The sequence below is a fragment of the Alligator mississippiensis genome, chromosome 4 (genome assembly GCF_030867095.1).
Source record: "Alligator mississippiensis isolate rAllMis1 chromosome 4, rAllMis1, whole genome shotgun sequence".
Taxonomy (NCBI): Eukaryota; Metazoa; Chordata; order Crocodylia; family Alligatoridae; genus Alligator; species Alligator mississippiensis.
In genome coordinates this window covers 184,981,079-185,005,323 of record NC_081827.1, presented here as the reverse complement: position 1 = coordinate 185,005,323, position 24,245 = coordinate 184,981,079, and the positions used below count along the sequence as shown (strand labels likewise).

The following is a 24,245-nucleotide window of genomic DNA, read 5'->3' as shown; positions in this document are numbered from 1 at the left end:
GGAATAACTTCCTTGGCTGTTTCAAGTAGCGCATCTTTGAACATTTCCCAGTTTGACATATTTCCTTCAAATTTCTGAAAATTTTTTTTGACTGCAACTGTGTATCTTTCTTTAATGAGATCTTTTTCCATTAGAGTTGAATAAACAAGCTTCTTTGTTATTTTTATTTTCTTAAGTTTCCTCAACTTATCTTGATGGTGCATATTACAGGTACATGATCACTCCCAGAGTCAGCACCTGGGTAAGCTTTCAATTGTTGAGCTGCATTCCTGAATCTTCTCTTGAGCTAGGGACAGACATTACACATAAACTGGCTTAAGTGATCAGAAACTGGTTTAAACCAGTAACAGAAAAGATGTTCAGTGCACATAAACCAGTCTGAAAACAGCTGCAACCAGTTTGATAAAGCTGGTTGAATGTAGTATCAGACTTAACTGATATGGTTCAAACCATCTTATGCAATGTCTGTCCCTGGCTGGAGCTCCGGCAGAGACTTGAAGGCACAGCAGGGTTTGCCTGACTCCCCCCACTCTATCCTTCCTCACTGCTTGCTGCTCAAGCAGGAAATCCCCCTTTGCCATCTCCCACAGCAGGGACCCCAGCCCCATGGACCCTAGACATGTGGTATGCTAGTTAATATAGACGTGTGTCTCTCCAATTTCATTGGGACAGGCAGACAGAACAGTGACCATTTAGCACTGTTTGGTGTTAATCAACAGGTCAGCTGGTAAGCTGTTTAAGAAGAGTTTGAAGTAATGTAGAGAGGTTATTGTTTTGCTGATCAGGTGAGAAACACTGTTATCAACACCCCCCACCCCTGCTGGCTTGCTTGCCTGTCCATTTGCTGCAGACCGTATGAAGAAGCAGGGAGGGAGAGTGAAAATCTCTGCATCATCAATGGATGCATGCACTGCACCCTCCCCCCTTTCCTCAGAGTGCTATCAGAGGGCTGGGGTCTGGCAACACTCCCGTGCCTTGAGCAGCAAGCAGGGAAAGGTCTGGGATGGTGCAGGCAGACTTCCCTAATCAGAACTTCCTGCGGGGCCTGGCCACGCCCCCCCTCAGCTCCGGGCTATACAAAGGAAGGTAGGGCTTCTCTAGCACCTCCCCCAGCCTCTAGCCTGAGCCACTGCAGGCATGTGCCTGAATTTCCTCAGTCCAGAGAGAATGTCTGTCTGGTTACAAACTGGTTCGGCCTAAACAGGTTATACTAACCTGCAAAGATTGAATCAATTCCGGCTCAGGCTTTTGAATGTCTGTCCCTAGCCTTGATGGTGATGAAATCAATTTGGTTTCTAACAATCTCCAGGGCTTTTCCATGTGTACCCTTTTCTCAGGCTGTATTCAAAACCATGCATTTATAATAACTTGATTATTTGCAACACACCTATCAATCCATCTCTCTCCTCTTTCATTTTTCTTTCCAATATTATCCACTCATTCACAACCAACTTTTGCATTTAGATCTGCCATCACTATGACCACTTCTTATGGTTTGCACTGCTTTTTCACTTTATCACGGTCTTCATAGAAATAGATCATTGTCCTCTTCCCTCCTTTCAGCTGTCATAAACTTGTATTATGGCAATGTTGAAAGGGTTAGCCTTTATTTTCACAAGCATCACTCTATCAGATATTGCCCAAAAACCATGCAAACATTTTGAGGTGTCTTCATCCAATGAGGCTCATGGGTGCAACGCCTTGCCTAAGGGTGAACCAGAGACTGCAGTAGCTAGAGAGTACTTATCTCACTATTACCCTAACAGTTAAAACTGTCCCATGGCTGGATTCAGTTTAATGTCATACCCAGTTTAACATCATATTATATGCTTAGTTCCAATTCAACAAAAATGGTGCTCTGCTCTTGCAAATTGGTAAATTTATTTCTCAGGAACTTGATCAATTTTCATCTTTTTCCCTTACCTGCCAAAGGTACAATTTTGCCTATTTGCATGTTGTCTATGAGAAACTTCATATACAATAATCTGGGTAATACAGAGATAGCATCTCTTTAATGAAAACATTCAGACAAACCATATTATGTATTGTTTTGTTTTGAATTTCCCTACTATGCACGTCACAGTCTATAGATCACAACTCATTCAGGAGAAGCCTAGGATAACAACAATTACTTTGTAATTTTGAAAAGCAGAATTATCTTCCACGATTCATTCACTTTGTCTCTACATAAGAAACTGACAGAATTCCTAGGCTGATAAATGCTGTGCATCTCAAAAGGTAGGAATACTATTTTAGCACCATGACATACATACAACACCTACTAGTGTTTATGAACCACCAACACTCATCTGCTGCACTGAAAATTTCCAGTCAATTTCACATGGAGGAAAAAAAAGACCTCTCAAAAATGAAACCAGTTATAGAAGTCTACCCCCTCAAAAGGACTGGGACACTTAATATTAAAATTCAAAAAAAGATATGACTCAAATCAGTGTTTCTCCAACTTCTGAAGGAAAGAACATGAAGCCTGCAAAAGTGAGGGTTAGGTTATTTTTTTAAAAATGCAGGATCACATGGCTAGCTAGCACATTTTCTCCTTTCATTAAAAAAAAATCTTTGCACATTTTTATTTCAAGACAAAGCTATTAGAGTAACTGCCACCCCCTTTCCCTTGCACAAAAAAGAAGAAAAAAAAAAAGAAATGCAGATAATATATAGTTACTGGTTCCCTTCAAATCTGAATTTTGATTTGGTTTAAAATCATGAACAAGTATGAATATTTTAAAATACACGCTTAAATATTTTAACAGAAAAAAAATGCTACAATGGTAGAGGAGGACACTACAATGGTAGTGTTTGACCGCCTGAAATAAAAGGGAAACAAAAATCTAGGGACATCAGGAAGTGAAGCACGTCCATATTACTTTTATTGCAACAGTATCTATTAGTCTGTCATGGACTGGGATCCTTTTGTGCTAGGCACTGAGAAGAGAAGTCCTTGTGACAGGGCATTATAAGTCAAATAGAAGACAGGGGTGTAGGCTGTAGCCATGTTGGTCTAAGGACATAGACAGACAAGGTTCTTTGGGTAAATCCATTATCTTTTATTAGACCAATTCAAATAGTTGGAAAAATTCTTCTTAGCAAACTTTCAGGTTTAAATACCCTTCATCAGGCTGAGGAAGCATCTGCAGTTGGTGTATGCTCTTCGTGGATGGAACAAGTAGTAAAGAAGCCAGAGGCTGGTATGCATGCAAGACAGGCAGTCAGTGAAGATGTAAACTGAAGAGTCAGTGGGTGAGAAACAGGCTGGGAGTGGGTGGGGGGAAGGAGGATGAATGTAGCTGGTAAATTTTGGAGAGGTACCTGGGGAGTCAGATGTCAGGCAGGTTATAATGTGTCATAAGTCCAATGTCTATATTTAGTCCATGATTTTTTGTATCCAGGAGGTTAATGAAGTGAAGTTCATAGACTCGTGTGAAAAGTGTTTTGTAAATTCCCTTTGAGGATTAGAACTGAGAAATTGGAGAGAGAGTGGTTTTCTTGGGAGAAATGTACCCCCACTGGTAACTGGGTATTCTTGTCTTTAATAGATTTCTGGTATGCATTCATTCTGGTGTGCACAGTTGTTGTTTGGTCTCTCCTACGTATTTTCCATCAGGGCATTTGGTGCATTGGATGTGATATACGACAAAGAGAAGACAAACACCCCAAATATTACTTTATCAACCTATGAAGCTGAGGCCACATGGTTCCCCTGTGTTAATCTACAGCTGAAGAGTCGGAAAAAATGCTGAAATGTATCCTTCTGAAGACTACCGCATACTGACCATCCATGTGGAGACTCATGATATTGCCAGGGGTGACCTTGCACAGACCAGAAGTGACTGCAGAGCTCTGAGCATGAAGACAAGGACTCACTTTGTGTTTTCATCAATCCTTCTCGTAACAGTCCAGGTAAAAACCACAGATAAGCAAAGAGCAAGGTGACCCAAATAAAGGCTAAGAAAGAAGAGGCAATATGGAGAGTCTTAATCTATATCAACTTCTCATTAAACAGAAAAAGTAATGTAAATATTTAGTAAATCCTGTAAATAAAAGCTTTCTTGTGAAATATTCAACACCTAATGTGATCTTAACAATATTAAGCAATATAAAAAATTTGGGGAGGGATTGGTTGGGGGGGGGGGGAGGGGAAGAGGAGGAAATCATCATATACCATCTCCTCCGGGAAATCAGTTGTGTTAATCTGTTTAAAGGCAAAATAAATTACTGCTTTTAAAAGCCCTACAGCCCCTTGCCAGGGAAAGCATATGCTAAGCATACTGATAAATTCCTAGACAAAAACAGCTTTTCCAATCCAAAGGACAAGGAAATGCTGCTTGAGAAAAATTTAATCCTTTGTAACCATATGAGAAAAAAGTAATGTTCTGAATCCAGTGGCTTTAAAACATCACAACTTTACAAACTGAAAATCTGCTCAAGAAAGAGTCAAAACCATTTGGAAGGATACTACAGCAGACAGGAAGCCCAAGCTGCACACCAACGTAAACCAGTAATCTATTACCTTGGAAATGATGTCTGAAAAATGTGTATTTAACTAACTACTTACTCATCTATGCAGGTTACATACTTAATTTTGTGTACCCATTTGAAAACACTTAAATATTTTGCAAAGAATAGTTGCATGCATTCAGTATATGTACATTTCAGTTGTGCACACTCTAAAGCAGTGGTAGCCAACCTTTCTGACAGAGTGCTGCAAGTTAAGCACTCTCTTCTCCCTAAGTGCCACTCTGATTGATCCCCCAGAGGCATACCTAACAGCTTGTGCCTTGAGGTGCCATAATGGTGGCAGGGGGGTTCAAGTCTCTAGACAAGCAGAGCAGAGCAGAGCAGTAGTAGGATGCTGCTGAAAAAGGAGATGCCACAACCAAGAGCCAAGTGAAATCTTCCCTGGTCCTGCAAGTATTGCAGTTTTTATATAACAAATGAGGATCCTAAGCCCTTTATTTGGCAACAGCTGCAAGGCCACGGAAGGATTACCCTGGCTTCTGGCAGTGATACTTCCTCTTGCAAAAACATACTACCACTTCTTAACTGGAGACTTGAACCCAACTGCCTTTGTTCCATTGAGAGTGTGGGGCTTTCGTGCCACAAACAGCATCTATCTGTGCCACATGTACTATGGGTTGGCCACGTATTTGACTGCCTTGCATCTTTTGGGCTGTTAATTAAAAAGAATAAAAAGCATTCTTGTAAACATTATAAGGAGGTAGGGAAAAAACACTGCTCTGCACTAATTCATGCATGGGGTCTTTGGCAATGGCATCTCAAGGCTGGATAGGGGGGTGGATTCTATGTCCCTTATCAGCTGCAACAGCTTCGTTATTTTCTGGCCACAGCTGTAACAGACACCTTTACCCTGCTATAGCTTCAGTTGATGCACCTGGTGAGGCTGTCAAGATACTTTCAGTGATGGGTTTACCATGTGCTCAGCAACAGCTTTGGGGCCAGCGGCGTAGCCAGCTCACTGAGAACGCTCCTGCTGCTGTACTGTAGTAGTGTCAGCTCCACTCCAGCGGCCACTGCCCCACAGTCAGTGCCCCATTTGCTCCCCCCCACCAATTGTGGATAATACTGCAAGTCTCCCCTGAAGAGAGACTTGAACCCCACTGGGTGGAGGGAGCACCATTCTACTTGCTCACAAATGCACAGGTCCCCGCTGTCACTACCATGGCAAAGATGTCCAGTTGGGGCATCCCAGCACCTCCTTACTGTTGGCACCTGAGGCAGTGCTCCACTTGGCCCACCCTACTTACACTACTGTTGAGGGCTCACACTTCCCATGGGAAAGAAAAATCAGGGCCTTGCCCTCTGGACAGGATGCTGACTTCAGCGACATATGCTCTTTACCAGCTGATGCCTCCATTCCCAGGAACAAAGTAACACTCTAGCATTTGCAGGATCTCATGAGATAGCACCTTCAGTGCCCATGACATTGATAGGGGAACTTGTACCCTTGGGCAACTGTGTATACCAGAGGCTGCCTAGGAGGTTCCACTGGGGTCCCCTGGAGCAGCCTCCATCCTCATCACTAGGCAGTCCCTTCATTGGGAACTCTCTTAGTGAACCTGCCTCCCAGTCATACACTCAGGACCCAGCTGGCTGGCACCCTCAGGTCTGGGCAATTCCAGTGGACAGTGGGATCAGTATCCCCAAGAATTCTCGGATCCTGGTGTCACAATGGGGTACTGCAGGGATGAGGACTCCTCGTGGTACAGTGACATTGGAACCCCAGGTCTAGGCATAACGGGACACCTGGGACAGAGGGCTTAGTGAGAGGCAGCACCAGTGCACATGAGGCTGCATGAGACGTGCCAGTTGCATTTCTGGTGGCAAAGGGGTCAATGACAGGTGGCAAGGTGACCAGGTGGCAGGAGACAGGTGGTCTCACTCTGAGTTCTCTCAACTTGGAGCTTGCTGCGGGTATGTAGGTGCCAGACTGAGACTGCGAGGATGGACTGGGACCAAGCAAAGGAGTAACAAACAAGCTTGTGACTTGGGCAAAACCCTCCCTACACCCAGAGGTGCGTGTGCAGGGTTGACAAGTGCCAAAGAGCAGGGAGAGGGAAGCAAGGTGATCAGCCTTATCTGGACCAGGGAGGTAAAGACCTGAGTGCTGCCGTTCGTATCTTGCACTGGACTGCACAGGGCTGCTCTCCCCCTCCCCTCTGTTCAGCTAGGCACTAAGAACTGTTCTCCCTTTCCCTCCCTTGAGGCAGCTGTTCTTCCCCTCCTCTGCCTCCAGACAGGCAGTGGGGCTTCACTCTCATCTCCCTCCTTCCTTTTGGCTGGATGGCTCAGTCTTCTCCTCTCCACTCCCCACTACCCCCCAACTTCCAACCTGGTGGCACCCTAGGGTTGTTTATGCCCTGTCCCTCTGGCTGGGCTGCTTTTGTCACAGAACAGATGAGCAGATAAACAGGGGTAAAGATAAACAGGGCAGCACAGACACAGCAGGTCGCAATGTACCCCTCCAATCCCAGGCTCTGCCCCACCCATATTCTACCCCTCTTCACTTGCAAGCCTGCCCCCAAGCCCTTGCATGGCATACAGAGCAGCTGCACGTGCCATGTATAGCACGCACACCATGACTAGGTCACCCCAGCTCTAGGCTATCTTTACGCACATGCACAAATCATAAGGAAGACAAATGAGTATGAATTTACAGCACATCTCCACTGCTACACAATACACAACTGAATCCACGCTAAATGCCAAAAACTGTGCTAAATGGTTATAGGATATAGCTGTATTGTCATATATCTTTGAAATATCTAACAAAAAGCCTGGATTTTATAAATATAAAGCTAACAGACATCTGCATATCAGCAGTTTATTCATCAATCATAGTTAGACCTGACATGCATCAAGATACTAACTTGAAGAGATGTGGGAAGGCTTGTTAGACTAAAATCTGTGTGTTATACCTTGAACATTGCTTGGTTTGGACCTAGCAACTAGAGGAATGCAGTAATCATTGCTAATTAATTTAATTTGCTTAGAAAATAATAAACATGTTTTTAAGCACTAGCACCACATATTGCAGGATCCTTTTACTCAGGTAAAGCCACAACTCAGAGTTTTAATCTAGTTTTCATACAGCCCTGTCTCTCGCATTCTAGCTTATGACTATTTGTTTCACTGCATAATTGCTCAGTGAAGCAATCACTAATTCTCCATGGTGCCTTAAGGCTTTATTTCATTACCCATCTTTTTCAGTCCTTGTAAATTGCCAAAAGGTTCAAATTTCTTAGCAGTGTGATCAAAATTAAGGCTGACATGCAAACATAAGCATGTTGCAGTGGGATGTTTACCATAAACAAGAAAGGAAAGTCTGAGAAGACTGTGCATCCAAAAAAACTGATATGCTCACACTAGAAATTGAAGTATACCCTATCAGTGACTACAATTTTTGTTTTCATTTTTCTTTTTGTCCTCAACATATATATTCTTAAGAAAGATGAGTGTGGCTTCTTAAAAACAGTCAATAACAAGTCATTTGTCACTCTTTCTCTCCCCTTGCAACAAATATATTTGGATAATTTTTCATTCAAAGAAAAAAACCCCACACTCTTCAAAAGTCCTCTTTAACTAATCAATAATGAACTCTAGATGGGGGTGAAAAAGGTAAGGAAGGAAATGTAAGAAAGATTTCAATATCAAATATTTGTCTATTTAAAAAGAAGAAAAACAATAAAAGAAAAACTTTATTTGGTAAGATCTCCTGACGCTTTCTTCTATAGCATGCCTAACCACAATTTGATTTATTTTAGAAGTCCTATGATAATATCTCTTTTTAATCAGGTTAAAGAGTGTGCTTAAAACCTTAAGTTTATCACTATATGAAACTGTTATGTACAATGCTTGATATAAAAAAAATTGTGCCACTTTTGGTGAAATATATTTGGCCTTTAAATGTCTACTTACTGCAAGTTAAAAGTTCATTCCAGGCATCTCTCCAAGATGGCAAAATTTGCATTAAACAAAATAGTCAAGATTGCCTGGCTCAGTTTAAAGCACTGCAATGGATTGCCAAAAAACTGGGAAGCATTATTAGCACTCCTGACCAACGGCTAAAAACATCAGACTGTGCACACACCCTTCACAGTAAAGCATGTGGCTAGAAAATCTGAAGAAACAAAAGGTTAAGATTTTCAGACTACATTATCTGCTTCTCTCTATTACCTAGAACTAGCTGGAACAAGCATGTCAGGGAAGAAGTGACAGTAGAAATTTAAGAAATTTTGTAAACAAGAACTGCTAGCACCAGTATTTATCATCAGCAAATTTTCAATCTGGACAGGCAAGAGACCAGCATTGCCTTTCAGACAAGTCCGGGAGGACCCTGGCCATGCCAACATAAAGGTTAAAGATTCGTAGCGGGTGCATATACACATGGCTGTACGGCACCGTTGTTAGAAGGAAGTACTAAATGACGGCACAGAAACAGCCTGTACTGCGCTGTGCCAGTTGCATATGGTTATTTTTAGCTGTTACGATGGTGTAGCAGCACGCTATAATGAAGGAATGCATTGCTATGGCCATGTAGCTATAGCGCCATGGCTTTTGCCCATCAGTGCTATGTCATCAGAGCGCATTGCTACAGCAATGTAGCATCACATGTAGACAGACTCTCCCTGTGTGCAACTGCCACTCACTTTTCAACTATTAAGTACCAGAAGCTGCTCTCACAGTACTGCCTTTTCAGAACCTGAAGGCCAATTAACCAGTAATACTTAATTCATAGAAACGATCATCAAGCTGTACAATTATCCTAACTCAGCTAATCTAAGCAAAAAACTGGAAGAACCAGACAGCAGGCCAGCTAGCCTTAACCAATCATCTACATCTACAAGAATATGTAGTGCTCTCAGTCAAGAACTGAATTACTAGGAACATCAGCATGGCTTTGTCAAACCACTTCCCCCATGAAATCACAAATTCTGCTGAAGGTAAAAGCGCTGACAAACTGAGTTCTGCAAAGCATTTGCCAATCACTCATGGCTTTAAGCCAGGTCACAGTGGGTTCCCAATGGGGAGTCGGCATTTTACTTTTGGGGGAGGGGAAGGGGGTTGTTTGTTTTGGGGAGGTTTATTATTATTTTGCAGATTTTGTGGATGATGCCTGATTTCATGGTTTCCCCAGAATCACAACTTCAGTAGGTCCCAAGTCACAAGTGGAATGTTTATAATGAAAATCTGCAACTTTTTGTCTTTTACCCTATGCTGTTCAGTATCATTACCAAAGATATGAAAGAAAACAAAACATCTAAATATGCATTTAATATTCTGGTGAAAAGTCTGCCTCCCATGGACTGAATTGTAATGAACAGAGGAACTATCTATAACTTTACTATTGGTGCTTTTCATACTAACTGACAGTTTCTCTTGAATTCCTGGATATGGATTCACCATTATCTTTGCTGGATGTGCCAATATTTTTGTAAAGTTATCTGAATCGTGTCCAAGTTTCTAATTATTGGTGTCATTTGAGCTCTTTTTCCTGGAGGAGATCTTATTTTTCAGGCAAACATATCAATAGCTGGATTGCTTATTACTTTTAAAAAGTGGGTTAGAAAATCCATTCAGCTAAAGCTATTCAGTATAAACTAGAACCACATCATATACTATTAATGAATATCACTTTTATAGAGAGGATAAGCTTGGCTGATGTTCTTCTCTGCCACAAGACTGGTCTGTAGTTTTAAGTTGGGAAGCATGCTTGTTCTCTGCTTACGTATATACTGTATGTGTTATGTTATTTATCATGGTGTGGTTGAAATACCTGAGCAGCAATCTTCCCTCTCTCCCGCAAGCTAATCTCTGATTTTCCACTGAAATCATGCCAGTCATGCATGAATCTGAAATCTGACATCTCCTAGCCTGTAAGGTACTGGCAATTCCCTGGTAATACAAACCAAATCACGAGGAAAAAGCTGTTGAATAGGACTGGGACAACTCTTGTTTGACCTTTGATACCAACAAATCTCATAAACATAGAGGTTACTAATGAATTCAGTATCAAACCCATTTTCAGAGTTTCTCAGTATGTCCATGCCCCAATAAATCTACTGTAATAGAAACAAAGGCTTTGCTGCCAAGATTCCATATTCACAAATTCACTGTTACCTTTGGTCTCGTATTGGCAATCCTATGAAGAGACCAAGTATTGAACAGCCTTGGGTCTTATCTACACCAGGACTAAGCTAAAATTTTCCAATGTTAAGTGAATAAGTATGTTGCCCAAAGCAACACCCCTTCAATAATTAGTATCAGCTGAGCTGACCTAATGGAAGCATCAATAAGGAATCTAAACCGAAAAAAAGAAAAACAATTTTACCAACAACCTTAGGGACTGACCTACACTGTTACTGATAGAGGCATACAATACTTTGAGAAGACTGGAGGTACTCCACCACTTCTATCCGCATTAAGCCATCATCTAAAACACATTACTTAGTTGATGAATAGACAGCTTAGTTTCTGTACGAAACACCAGACTGAGATCCCTAGAGAATTAAGGACATTAAAGAACACAGTCACATTTACTTCAATATACAAACTGATTTACATCAGGTGATATCTGGTCCACTATTAACCTAATTTTTAATGTCATCCAACAGACTGCTTCCGATATTACTTGATACCTCCTATGAAAATGTGCACTAAGCTACACAAAGTGCACCTGATACTGTTCTTTAGTTACTTCTGCTGAGTGTTCAAAAATGATGCATTAATTTGCACCTTCCTGATCTCACGTCTATTCTCCTGTGCATCTTACTGTTTAAACCTTAACAAAGAGGGGAAAAAATTGTTCATATTCAGAACATTATTTAACAAATGTATGTAGTATATACTAAAACCTATACCTTTTAAATTATTATTTTTTAAAATCATGGACTGCCTTTGCATCCTTGATGCACAGGAAACTGACCTGCACACAAGTGTTGCTCAAATACTTAACAAATATTATAGAATCTATCATCCTCAAGTTTCTGCTTTATGATTTGCAGTTTTTGCCACCTTGTAACGGGCTTTCATTATAACATAGCAAAAAGCACCTGAGCCCTGTACACTGGAGTTTATACCGCTACAGTTGTCCCATTACTGAAATAATGGTTACAGATCATTTCAGTATAAACAAGGTTTTGAAGTCCACAATACTGAAGTAGCACTGTGAAACGATTCTTATTTTTTCATTTGGCAAGTATTTTTTAATATAGGTAATCTGGGGAAGTAAGCACTTCCTGTTTTCTTTGTAATATCTATTCCCAAAACCCTAGAATGCCTAGGCAACTGCTGACTCTGTGTTGTCAAAAAAAAAAAGAAAAAGTTGCATTTAATCCTCACTAACCTGAAGGGAGAAAGAATCAATTGGTACTGATATTTGGGGGTGGGGTGGGGAGCATTTAAAAAAACCCAACAAAATAAGGTACCTAAACTGCCAAATCTTCACCCAAATCTCCACTCTTGGTAGGAGTAATACTAAACAAAGTCAGTGTAGAGTAGCAACTGTGTATTAAATGTCATCTATACTTGCACAGTTAAAGCAGAGAGAGGGTAAGTGGCAGCAGGCATTCCTCACTGGCGTGGCATTATTGCAAGCACTCATACAGGTGTAACACTGGGGTATGTATAGAAAAAGCCGAGTGAAGAAGCGTCCAAATCAAAACCCAGCCCTCAACTGCACCCAAATGACCGCAACCTCCATTCTTCTGAATTTGCTGAAAACTCAGCTAACTGATAGAAAAAGGAAATGTAAACTACATGTAGGCAGCTTTCAGTTTCCAGAGAGTTTAGTAGCCACTCAACAACTCTCATCTGCTGCCTGCAACACCTAATTTACTCCACTTTCTATACAAACCTAGTACTAATGTACTTTACAAATTAACATCAAAATGTAGACTCCTAACCTGGAAGCTCTAGATAATCTTATGTTCAGAAAAATTAAATGACACTATTCTTACTCTACTGCTATTTTTGCTCTTTATTTCCAGTAGCCATTCTGAAATAATTTCCTCTCAATTTAATAATTTATTTACCAGTAATTAATTTGGATTAGACCCGGACATCTGCTGGGAGTTTACCCGGACATCTGCTGGGAGTCACAGACAGCAAAGTCCCACCGCTCACGCAGGTTTCTAACCTGTGTACAGGACCTCCACCTGACACAGGAGGTACACGGTCCCACTAGGGGGAATGCAATACTGGATCTGGTATTGGCAACGGGAGATGACATGGTAGCGGACCTCCAGATCGGTAGCCATCTGGGGGACAGTGATCACCTAATAATAGAATACACCATAAGATGTCGAGTGGGTAAAGTAACTAGTAGGGTGAAAGTGCTAGACTTCAGGAAAGCTGATTTCAATGAACTCAGGCGATTACTCAAGGACGCACTGCAGAGTAGGAGATTTAAAGAAATGGAAGCCCAAGAAGGGTGGCTGTGCCTTAAGGAAATGATCCTTCGGGCACAAAGCAAGACGATCCCCCAGCGAGGCAAAAGAGGGAAAGGGGCCAGGAGGCTTCCCTGGCTGACCAGAGAAATCCAGGGCAGCCTAAGGGCCAAAAGGGGAGCACATAAAAAGTGGAAACAGGGAGAGATCACCAAAGATGAATATACCTCCTCTGCTCATGCTTGTAGGGAGGCAGTTAGACGGGCCAAAGCTACCATGGAGCTGAGGATGGCATCCCAAGTAAAGGATAACAAGAAATTGTTTTTTAGATATATAGGGAGTAAAAGGAAGGCCCAGGGAGGAATAGGACCCCTGCTAAATGGGCAGAAACAATTGGTGACAGACAGGGGGGACAAGGCTGAACTCCTCAACGAGTTCTTTGCCTCAGTGTTCCTAAGTGAGGGGCACAACAAGTCTCTCACTGGGGTTGTAGAAAGGCAGCAGCAAGGCACCAGACTGCCATGAGTAGACCCTGAGATGGTACAGAGTCTCTTGGAAGAACTGGATGCCTTTAAGTCGGCAGGCCCGGATGAGCTCCATCCGAGGGTGCTGAAGGCACTGGCCGACATCATTGCAGAGCCACTGGCGGGAATATTTGAACGCTCGTGGCGCATGGGCCAAGTCCCAGAAGACTGGAAAAGGGCCAACGTGGTCCCCATTTTCAAAAAGGGGAGGACCCGGGCAACTATAGGTCAGTCAGTCTCACCTCCATCCTTGGCAAAGTCTTTGAAAAAATGAACAAGGCTCACATTTGTGAGAGCCCGGCAGGACAAATTATGCTGAGGGGAAATCGGCACGGGTTCGTGGCAGGCAGATCGTGCCTGATCAATCTAGCTTCTTTTTATGACCAGGTTACGAAACGCCTGGACACAGGAGGAGGGGTGGATGTCGTATACTTAGACTTCAGGAAGGTCTTCGATACAGTATCCCACCCCATACTGGTGAACAAGTTAAGAGGCTGTGACTTGGATGACTACACAGTCCGGTGGGTGGCGAATTGGCTGGAGGGTCGCACCCAGAGAGTCGTGGTGGATGGGTCGGTTTCGACCTGGAAGGGTGTGGGCAGTGGGGTCCCGCAGAGTTCGGTCCTTGGACCGATATTCTTTAATGTCTTCATCAGTGACTTGGATGAGAGTGTGAAATGTACTCTGTCCAAGTTTGCAGATGACACAAAGCTATGGGGAGATGTGGACACGCCGGAGGGCAGGGAACAGCTGCAAGCAGACCTGGACAGGTTGGACAAGTGGGCAGAAAACAACAGAATGCAGTTCAACAAGGAGAAATGCAAAGTGCTGCACCTAGGGAGGAAAAATGTCCAGCACACCTACAGCCTAGGGAATGACCTGCTGGGTAGCACGGAAGTGGAAAGGGATCTTCGAGTCCTAGTGGACTCCAAGATGAACATGAGTCGGCAGTGTGACGAAGCCATCAAAAAAGCCAATGGCACTTTATCGTGCATCAGCAGATGCATGACGAATAGGTCCAAGGAGGTGATACTTCCCCTCTACCGGGCGCTGGTCAGACCACAGTTGGAGTACTGTGTGCAATTCTGGGCGCCGCAATTCAAGAGGGATGCGGATAACCTGGAGAGGGTCCAGAGTAGGGCCACTCGTATGGTTAAGGGCCTACAGACCAAGCCCTACGAGGAGAGACTAAAGAAACTGGATCTTTTCAGCCTCCGCAAGAGAAAGTTGAGAGGCGACCTTGTGGCTGCCTATAAGTTCATCACGGGGGCACAGAAGGGAATTGGTGAGTATTTATTCACCAAGGCACCCCTGGGGGTTACAAGAAATAATGGTCACAAGCTAGCAGAGAGCAGATTTAGATTGGACATTAGGAAGAACTTCTTCACAGTTCGAGTGGCCAGGGTCTGGAACGGGCTCCCAAGGGAGGTGGTGCTCTCCCCTACCCTGGGGGTCTTCAAGAGGAGGTTAGATGAGCATCTAGCTGGGGTCATCTAGACCCAGCACTCTTTCCTGCTTATGCAGGGGGTCGGACTCGATGATCTATTGAGGTCCCTTCCGACCCTAACATCTATGAATCTATGAATATGTTTGATGTTCTTTAGACAATGAATGCACTTGAACTTAGCCAACAACAGACTGTAGTTACCAAAAAAGTACCTCCTTACATTCACAGAGCAGAATATTTCAACTTCTATAAATAGTAGCTAGTTTGAACATTAACATATCTTCTGGAGTTCCTTGTATCAAACATACATAATCTCCTACTTACACTACTGCTCTAAAGTTCATCTCAGCTAAATCTGTCATGCTTTCACCATAATTTCACAAACTGCAGCATGGGACAAGCAAAGAGTAGATTGTGGCTCTGCCCCAGCCCCACATTGTCACCACCCCACAATCCCAGCCCCAGTCCCGCTCACTCGTCCCGCTCCTGGACGCTGCTCTCCGCCTGCACGCAGCCCCATCCCATTCCCCCAGCCAAGTGCACCCTGCCCATAGGGGTCCCAGGCTGATCTCCATGGAGAGCCCGCACACCTGCCTGCTCTATCCAGCACCTCTGGAAGTAGATGCTAGGAGGATGAGGCCGGACAGAATCAACTGGCATCTCCCCTCCCTCTCCCTCCATGCTGGGAAGTTTAAATAGCCATGATGGGGGAACAAGGATGGGTCAGCAGTCCCTGCCCCGAGTCCACCAAAACTCCTTAAGTGGCCCTCCAGCCCAAATAATTGCCCATGCCTGAGGTAGCCTGTTCCAATGCTTGAACATAGTCAAAGCTGCATAGTCAGAAAGTTCCTCCTAATTTCCAGCCTAAGTTTCCCCTGCTGCAGCTTGAGGCCATTGCTTCTAGTCCTGTCCCCTACAGACAAAGGGAAAAGCCCATCATCATCCTCTCTGTAATTGTCCGTCAGGTATTTGAAGACAGTTACTAAATTCCACCCCCCACCCCAAATCTTCTCATCTTCTCATCTTTCTTTAGTCTCATCTCTAGACTAAATAACTTTAGTTCATTCAGCCTTTCCTCAAAAGTCTGGCCTTCCAGGCCCAAATCATTTAGTGTAAGGCCCAGAATTCAACACAAGTGAGGCCTTACCACAGTGCTGAACAGAAAAGAAGAATCATTTCACTTGATTTGCAAGAGACTCTCCTGTTAAACACAACCTAGCGTACCATTGGCTTTCTTTTGCAACAACAGCACGCTGTTGGCTCATTTAGCTTCTGGTCTACTATAAACCCAAAGTCCTTCTCTGTAATAATGCCAGTCTTTCCCTAATTTGCAAACATGTATTATTATGACTAATTCATTTTTTTTCATTTTCTAACTGTCCAATCACATTCTTAACACAGTTCAATATGAAAGACATATCCATGTTGCTTCAAAAATTCTATTTTTATACATACTGTAGAGCTGAGCTGCTTATATAACTTTAAAATCTAGCTTTTTACTGTGTGATCTGTAAAATTTCAATGGCATGAGGTCCTTTGTGGATGAAGTGGTTCTTACTTTGTATTGTTTATTTACTTATTCTCACACTTTCAGACAAGAAAAATCCCTGTGCAACAAAGTTCTTATCTCTAGATCAGGAGGATGATGTTGATTTGCATACTACCCAGCTCTAGCTTACATAACAATTTCAACAAGCATCCCCTTACTGTAATACCTGTTCTGTCCTTACTAACTGAACTGTAAGGATAGGCCCTAAGCATCTATTTCCATATACGTTTGCTTAAAGTACTTTATTTATAGAATTAGGACTATAAAGATTAGAGGTGCACTGATACATCGGTCTGGTATCAGATCCGTACCAATATAAAGAAAGTTGACTGTATTGTATAACGGCCTGATGGGGCTAATAATTTGGCCGATAAATGCCTGTGCTGCAGCAAGGGGCAGAGCTGGCAGCAGGGAAAACTGCCTGCAGCTGGTAAGTCCAGTGTGCTGGAAAGGGAGGGGGGAGGGAAGGGACATGGGGGGGGAGGGGCCAGAACGATGCCCCCTGTGGTGAGGGAGGGGGGAGAGGCAGATGCTGCCCAGGTGGGTCGGGGGGGTGTCCAGAGTCATAGCTTGTGAGAGGAGGCGGCTCCCGCTGTTGCCTGTACCCCAGGAGGGCACAGGTGGGGAGGAGGATGTCCCTGGATCTGCGTGGGGTGGGCTGCAGGTAGGGCTTCTTCGTGGGGACTGGGCTCGGAGAGGGCACCAGCAGTGCTAGGAGGATGCTGCATCCACCCCAGATTTTGCTGTCGCTCTGCTCCCAGCATCACCCCTGCCAGCTGCCTGGTGCAGCCCCAGCTGTTCCTGGCGTGTGGGTGGAGGCAGGGCTGCAGCCTGCCCCACCCCACACAGATCCAGGGGGACACATGCCCCCTTGTGCCCTCCCGGGGTACAAGCAGCACCAGGAGCTACCCCCATCATGAGCTGTGGCACCAGCCCCCTCTCCCCCCCAGGCTGGGTGGCACCGGCCCCAGGGGACGTTGATCTGCCCCCCCCCCTTCCCCTTTCCTCCCCCACCACACTGGACTTACCAGCAGGAGGCAGCTATCGGAAATAGATAGGACTGGAATCAGATGATATGCCTCCTTAAGTATCGGTAATGGTCCCAAAAATCTCTTTGGGAAACCCCTTATTTATGCATGAATTTGTTGCGTGTATTTTTTTAGGATTACTCCACACCCTGTAACCCAATAGGATGAAGAAACAGGATTACCTTTCCGTATATAGGAAAACATACATGGAACCAGAAAGTGTTCAGGTTCAGAAGTCTTGGAGATAGCAGTAAGGTAAACCTACAGCTTTCATTGCAGAAATGATCATCCTTTGGGCAATTAAAACACTTGGACAAAAAAAAAAAATCTGGACCTGAGGATGTACTTCTCATGTCTTACTGTTCTGACCACTTTAAACAGAAAACATCATGCAAGAAATTCTGCTGGTCACTAGGAAAGTAAATGCCCTAAATCCATCTTTGTATAATTACAAAGTTCAAGAATTGAACAGAATTTAACTGCACATCTGAATATATCAAATGGGAAATTATCAAATAGGTAATTAGCAAATAGCCAGTTTACATAAAAAATATTTTCCTGTTTGCATTCTTTATCTACCTGATGGAAGCACCATGACAAAGCAGTCTTTTGAAAGAAGCATCAGTGCCAACAGAAGGGAAACTAACTGTTTTAACCTTTCTTGTACGATTTGTGCTATTCTATGCATTTCAGCATCACATGTTCCTGCTCCTCCAAAGTCTTCAAATTCACAAATTGGTATAAAGAGGTCCTTGTACCAAAAATGTGCTGACCAGAAAAAATGAACTTGACTTGTTCATGCTAGATGTACCTATATACAAGTAATAAACCATTTCACATAGAAGGTAGTCTTTATATCCTAGAAATTCAGAAATTCTGGTCAATTTACAATAGTCTAAATGGGACCGAGTTACAGGGAGTTTTAAGTGGAAATAGGAATATTACTGAGCAAGCTCCTCTAGCAGTATAACAGAGGAAAGGCAATGAGGGCAGGAGCCATGGGCACAAGCTTTATTGCAGGGAGGAGGAAAGGAACCACAGTGGTGACTGACCACACTATTGCAAAATCGGCAGCATGGCAGCTGAGTGCTGCCCCACGTGCCATGGCTGCCCAAGCGGTAGAGAGCTGCCCTGCTAAGCCTCTGAGTTCCTCATACATATCTACACTATATAAATCAGGGCCATTCAACTTATAAGCGACTAGGAGCCTGCCCCCATCAGGACATATCAAAGGGGGCCATGGTCCCATGGGGTTGCATGGCCCCCATCCCACTGCACTGAGCACCAACGTGCCAACCCTGCTGCCCCCACCTCTCCACTGCACCAAATGCTCTGGCACTCTGACTCACCCTTAGCATCGCAGTCACAAGCTTCTCAGCTGCACCACACCCTGGGCTATGGGCTCACTCTGCACTGCATGCTGCACTGCGCGTTGCACCACCCCATCCTTGGGGTAATGTTAGGGGCAGGAACGGGAGCCAGAGGGAGGGGGAGTGTACAGCCCCCACGTTACTGTTGCTGCAGCCAGAGCAACAGAGGGAAGCAGCAGCAGCTGGTTGGGAACCCAGGGGATGCAATTTAACCCCTTGTGGGCCACATGCAGTCTGCAGCCACCAACTGGACAGCCCTGACTTAAGTTATGGATTTGCTGCTTATGGGAAGCAGCTCTAAACTGCTAACACTGATGATAAGCCAACTTTAGCAGCACTTGTTAGAAGTTAAAAGCATTGCTAAGATATTTTTTGGGGGGGGAAAATGCATCAACACCAAGGTTTCAGTGCCATTTAATACAGCATTTAATTTCTGCCACACTAACCAAACCTTTTCAAATCAGAACACTTTCTTTTGTATTTCTAAAATTTTAGAAGATACATTAATCAAATTATGTTGGAGAAGGCACAGTCAGGCATAGATAGCCCTCAAGTGATCTGCACTGACACTGACAACAGCCGTCTTGGATGTGAAATTCAAAATAAATTTCACTTCTTGAATCTATAGCTCAAGTCTTTGCAGAATAAGGAAAAAGACAGTTCTGAATGGTCTAATACCAAGGATGGAGTTCCTTAAGATTAAGAAATACACTTTCAAGATTAATGAATGAAGCCCACTTGAAAGATTTAAGATGACTGACAAAATATAAATCTGAAAAAAATCTAGTGTTCACTCCCACAAATAATGTTGCCTATGTTCTTCATCCCTGTTTACAGAGACAAGACACTTATCATGGTCATTTTGGCTATAAAATTCTGGCAGAAGTAGCAAATTAAAGAGCACTAACTAGCTCAGTCACTCACAAAACAATGTGGAATGCAATGTATTTGAAAGAAAACATGGCAGAATAGGTTCAGTCTTACTATCACTTTATAATAGCAGAAATTAAACATTTCCACATACCACTGCACTTGTGGAATTGAACTGGTTAGTTTAGGAAGTGAGATTCAAAACAGAAACAGACTCAAGAATTCTACTGTCAAGAAACTGATGACCTTGCACTAATTTAAAATTAGGGCAGAAACCAACACATGAAGAATTAACCAAATGTAGAGGAAGAAATACTGATAATGACAATATGGATTAAGGCAACTGAGACTGCTAATGAAGAGAGAAGGCTTGAAGAGCTGGCCTACTACAGCTGTACCTCCCTAAAGAAACTGAAATAATTCTTAATTTTTTTTAGAACAAATAAGGGATTTTTTTAAACCGAGTTAAAACGTAGTTAAGTAACTTGTTTTTTGTAATTAGATATAAATCATCTAAGCTTTCTGAAGATTATAGAAACCCTCACTCCTATTGTTGCTATTCTAAAAAAATAATACTTAAAAATATTTGGCTAGTTAATGACCCATCCTCAACCTTCACCATGTTTCTTTTCTTATCTCCAAAATAAAATCAAATATATATGCATATCAAATATATACATCCCTTCTACCTCTCCTTTTTCTTTGGCACAAGGCCCTTTCTAATATTTCAAATAGTATTTGTTAGCAGTATGCAACATGGAGCATGCAGCTGAGGGAAGACAATGTACTGGGTTCCTGACCAGACTGACTGCTGCTCTCAGTAAAAGAAGTATTTTATCATGCTTTCAATTTCACTTGTTTACAGTTTTTGAGAAAAATAGATCAGACCTTGTTCCTAAAACTCATAGTCTTGATTAAGGTGTTCCCTGCCTCAGTCTCTTTCCATAAAATGAAGTTACTATATTTTCTCACAAAAACCTTTGGAAATTAGGGTGCACATTATACATGAGGAAATGAAGGAAGAGCTGTTTCTTCCACTTACTGGGCAAATATGCAAGTAAAGACTTTGGTCCACAGAGAGCAGCAGAACAATGAACAGTTTCAGCTCCCCAGCGGCTGCTAGTCAGTTACTTACTATAAAAAAAATCTTTTTCTTTTCATTCTCACTGAAAAAGCAAGGTGTGCATCTTATTCTGGAGTACACTATATGAGAGAAAATATGGTAATTCCAGCCTGACATGGTGGTTCAATGCTTAATCCATGTGTGTTTACAAAGGACTCTGATGATCTCAAATTAAAATGCCACAGAACCAGAGACCAGCCTCTTTAACTGGTGTATGACAAAAAAAGAAAAACACACCCAAAAACAACAAACAAACAAAACAATCAGATCAGATCATGGCTGTAGAAAAAACAGATTGCTTATGCTAATCCTAAATAGGTAACTGATATTAGAGGTGATATTTGGCATTTTAAAACGATACAATTTATCCCTCTAAAAATTGTAGGTGCGGTGGTTGCATTAGTTTGCAAATTACTTGTTTGTGACTCAACTATATACGTTGTAACTAGGAAAAAGTTGCTAGGCAATGTCTATTTCTAAAAATTCCAAACAGTACAAGGTTATATACAAAACTTTAACAGTTCTGTTATATTTACTTAGCTTTCTGCTGAAAAAATGTAAAACTGCATATCACAGACAACCCTGGGTTTAAGCTTCTTTCAACCTTCAAATTAGTTTCAGATACCTATCTCTTCAGTCAAACCTTAAAATGTCTCCATAATGAACCCTCTCCCAGAAAAACAAGCCCATATGCATAGTAAAAAGTTAATGCAAAGAATTAAACACCCATTGTACAAATATCAATTCTTGGATTAAAGGAAAGAAAAAAAGTTAGCTTTCACTTACATGTCTTGGAATTAGTTTATTTAATTCAGAACTTCAGAAATTGGCCAAAAAGGGAGATGAGATGACACAAAGGTGTTTTGTGGCATAGGGCTGATGCAGTTTTGGTTTCTTTGTAAGGATGCACTTTTTGCTCAGAAACATTTGATTGTAAGAGAGGAAGGGAAGGAAGTATTGTACAAAGGTGGAAGCAGTTCCTAAAAAATCAGTGGTGAGAAATACTCAAAAGCCATAAAACAGATGGCATTCAGTCAACCCATGTCAGAGTGAGGTCCAAGCAACTTAAAAAACAAAAGGATAAAAGAAAAGGAAGTGTGGCTGAAGGCAGCAACTTTTATACAATCTGTTCATCAAACATGTTCCACTGAAATTCTGGTAGGATATGCTGTGCATGAGTTCATCCAGCTATTATCAAAAGACTGTATTCTCAACATTTTAGACAGCAGTAGATGGCATAACTCTTATTTTGTCCAAATTAATGAGTAGATATTTGTCTGAAATGCCTAGAAAAGGGAAAAAGTAACATCTTACATTAATGTCTAATCTGAAGTTTACTTCTGATCTTTCAGCCACCTTCTGACCTCATTCTCATTATGCATCGAATGTGAAACCACAAGCTCCTTTCCCAAATGCAAACGAACAACTAGTGAAACTGTTATGACCCCATATGATCTACAGAGTTATGCTTTTATGCTTGGAAACTGGGAAAAGAAAAACTAATCTCCTACATATGATGTAGAGCTAGAGAGTGTGTCTGAAGATAATGCTTCTTTAAAGGCAGACTGAAGGAATTAAGTTCTTAAGCACTTATTTCATTAGGTCTCTTAACCCTATCACTTACAAAATGAATTATGGCTTTTAATTATTTTCCTGGACATTAATGAAAACATATTGTGCCATTAGTAAGGCTTGTCAGCCACAGTTATGAGGAAAAAAATGATCTGGCCCTGCTTTGTCAATCTAATCTTATCCATGGAAACTGTGTGAATGTCATTCAAGTATAATAAATAACTATCCTTACAGGTAAGCAAGGCAGATGAAACCAGGGAAAATGCAGCTAAATGCTCATGATCTAGGGAAAAGAGTACCAATATAAATTATTTAAGTAACCAGAAACAGACTGAGTACTGGAAAAATACAATACTGATCAGCCTGTTTGCTGGAGCAAAAATGAATCCACAGAAACACCAATAATCCTCTCTATCTTGAGGTTTTCCCTTTCTGAGAACTACATACCATTTCTCTTTTTTTCCCCCATCACTTGAACTGGACTTCTACCTAGAAGCAAAGGTCCTAACTGGCAATCGTTCAACACCTCTGCTAATAAACCAGTAGAAAAAAAATTTAACACACTCCCATGCATGCACGCATATGAAGGATCCAACTTTACAGTGGCCCTTAAGCCCCTACAATCAGTGTTATAATTTTAGAGAAAGGACTTTAGTCCTTTTCACATGAGCTAATTATAAAGTAGAAAATGACTGCACCACAGAAGTGTAACAAGGCAGCTCCATGCAGCAGCAGCACATGGGGCAGTGCTGGCTAGTAGCTACCGTGATGACAACAGTGATAGCTCTTTTTGATCCCCTTCCTCCCGCCACACAGCTGCACTACTGGGCACCATTGTTGCAATTCTCCAGTTAGAAAGGCTGAATCCACTGTGAAGCTTCACACTATTTTTCATAATGGACAATAGTTAAAACCTCATGATAACTAGGCTCTTACACACTGGACTACACAACCTCCTTAGAAAAGTGTTAATTTGAAACAGGTGTTACAACAAATGCATGAAGCTACACATGACTACTGCTAAGGACATCTAGACTAAGACAGACAGTGAGATGCATTTAAGACTTAAAATCAAAAGAAAAACAAAATTATGATACACAGAACAAGGGTAAAATGCTACAGTACAAAAGCCGTGTCTCCTCTCTCCTCAAAACAAGACAAGTGCTGCCATGAAGGGAATGTATAGTTACCTGCATCCATATCTGCAAAGAATGGAACAGCCAGTAAGGAAAAGAAGGAACCAGAAATTCAGTGTCTCAGAGTTGGATTTAAAAGTTCATAAGGAAAATAAATAAAAATAAAAATCAAGAAAAATTTTAGTGAAAGATACACCTAAGTTAGGTGCTACTATATTTATCATCTCAAATTATAAAATTGACTAAGTTTAATCTAAAATAAAGAATAGAGTGCAAGCTTTGAATGACATACTAACTGTGGTCTAACAAAGAACAATTTAAGCAAACTAAACCAAAACTTAATGTTCTAAACATAACAGAAGAAATATATTAAATACAAATATTTTGTATTTGGAAAAACTAAGTTTGCAGTACCAGAACAAGGAAGGCCCAGTTCTGCATACAGCCAGTGCCAGTTAAAGTGGCTATTGTCTTCAGTGGGCAAATTTACATTAAGAGAACTATCACTAGTAGGGAGCAATACATCTGACAGCAAGTGTTCAGCTTTGCCAAAACAGAATTATGAAAGGTTCCAATATGGAAAAATAAGACGTAAGAACTATGCTAAAGAAACTGGGAAAAAGCATATAGAAATTTTCCTTGTCTGTACTCCAATAAGACGAATATTAAAATGAAACATACTTAAGTTGTCAGCAGTCAATGA

The 24,245-nt window shown here is 42.0% G+C and overlaps 1 protein-coding gene across 5 annotated transcripts in view; it reads right to left on the bottom strand.

The window, feature by feature from the left end:
• AGAP1 (ArfGAP with GTPase domain, ankyrin repeat and PH domain 1) overlaps positions 1 to 24,245 on the bottom strand; it is a 589,050-nt gene that overhangs the window by 382,231 nt on the left and 182,574 nt on the right. The gene's annotated exons all lie outside the window — the stretch shown is intronic.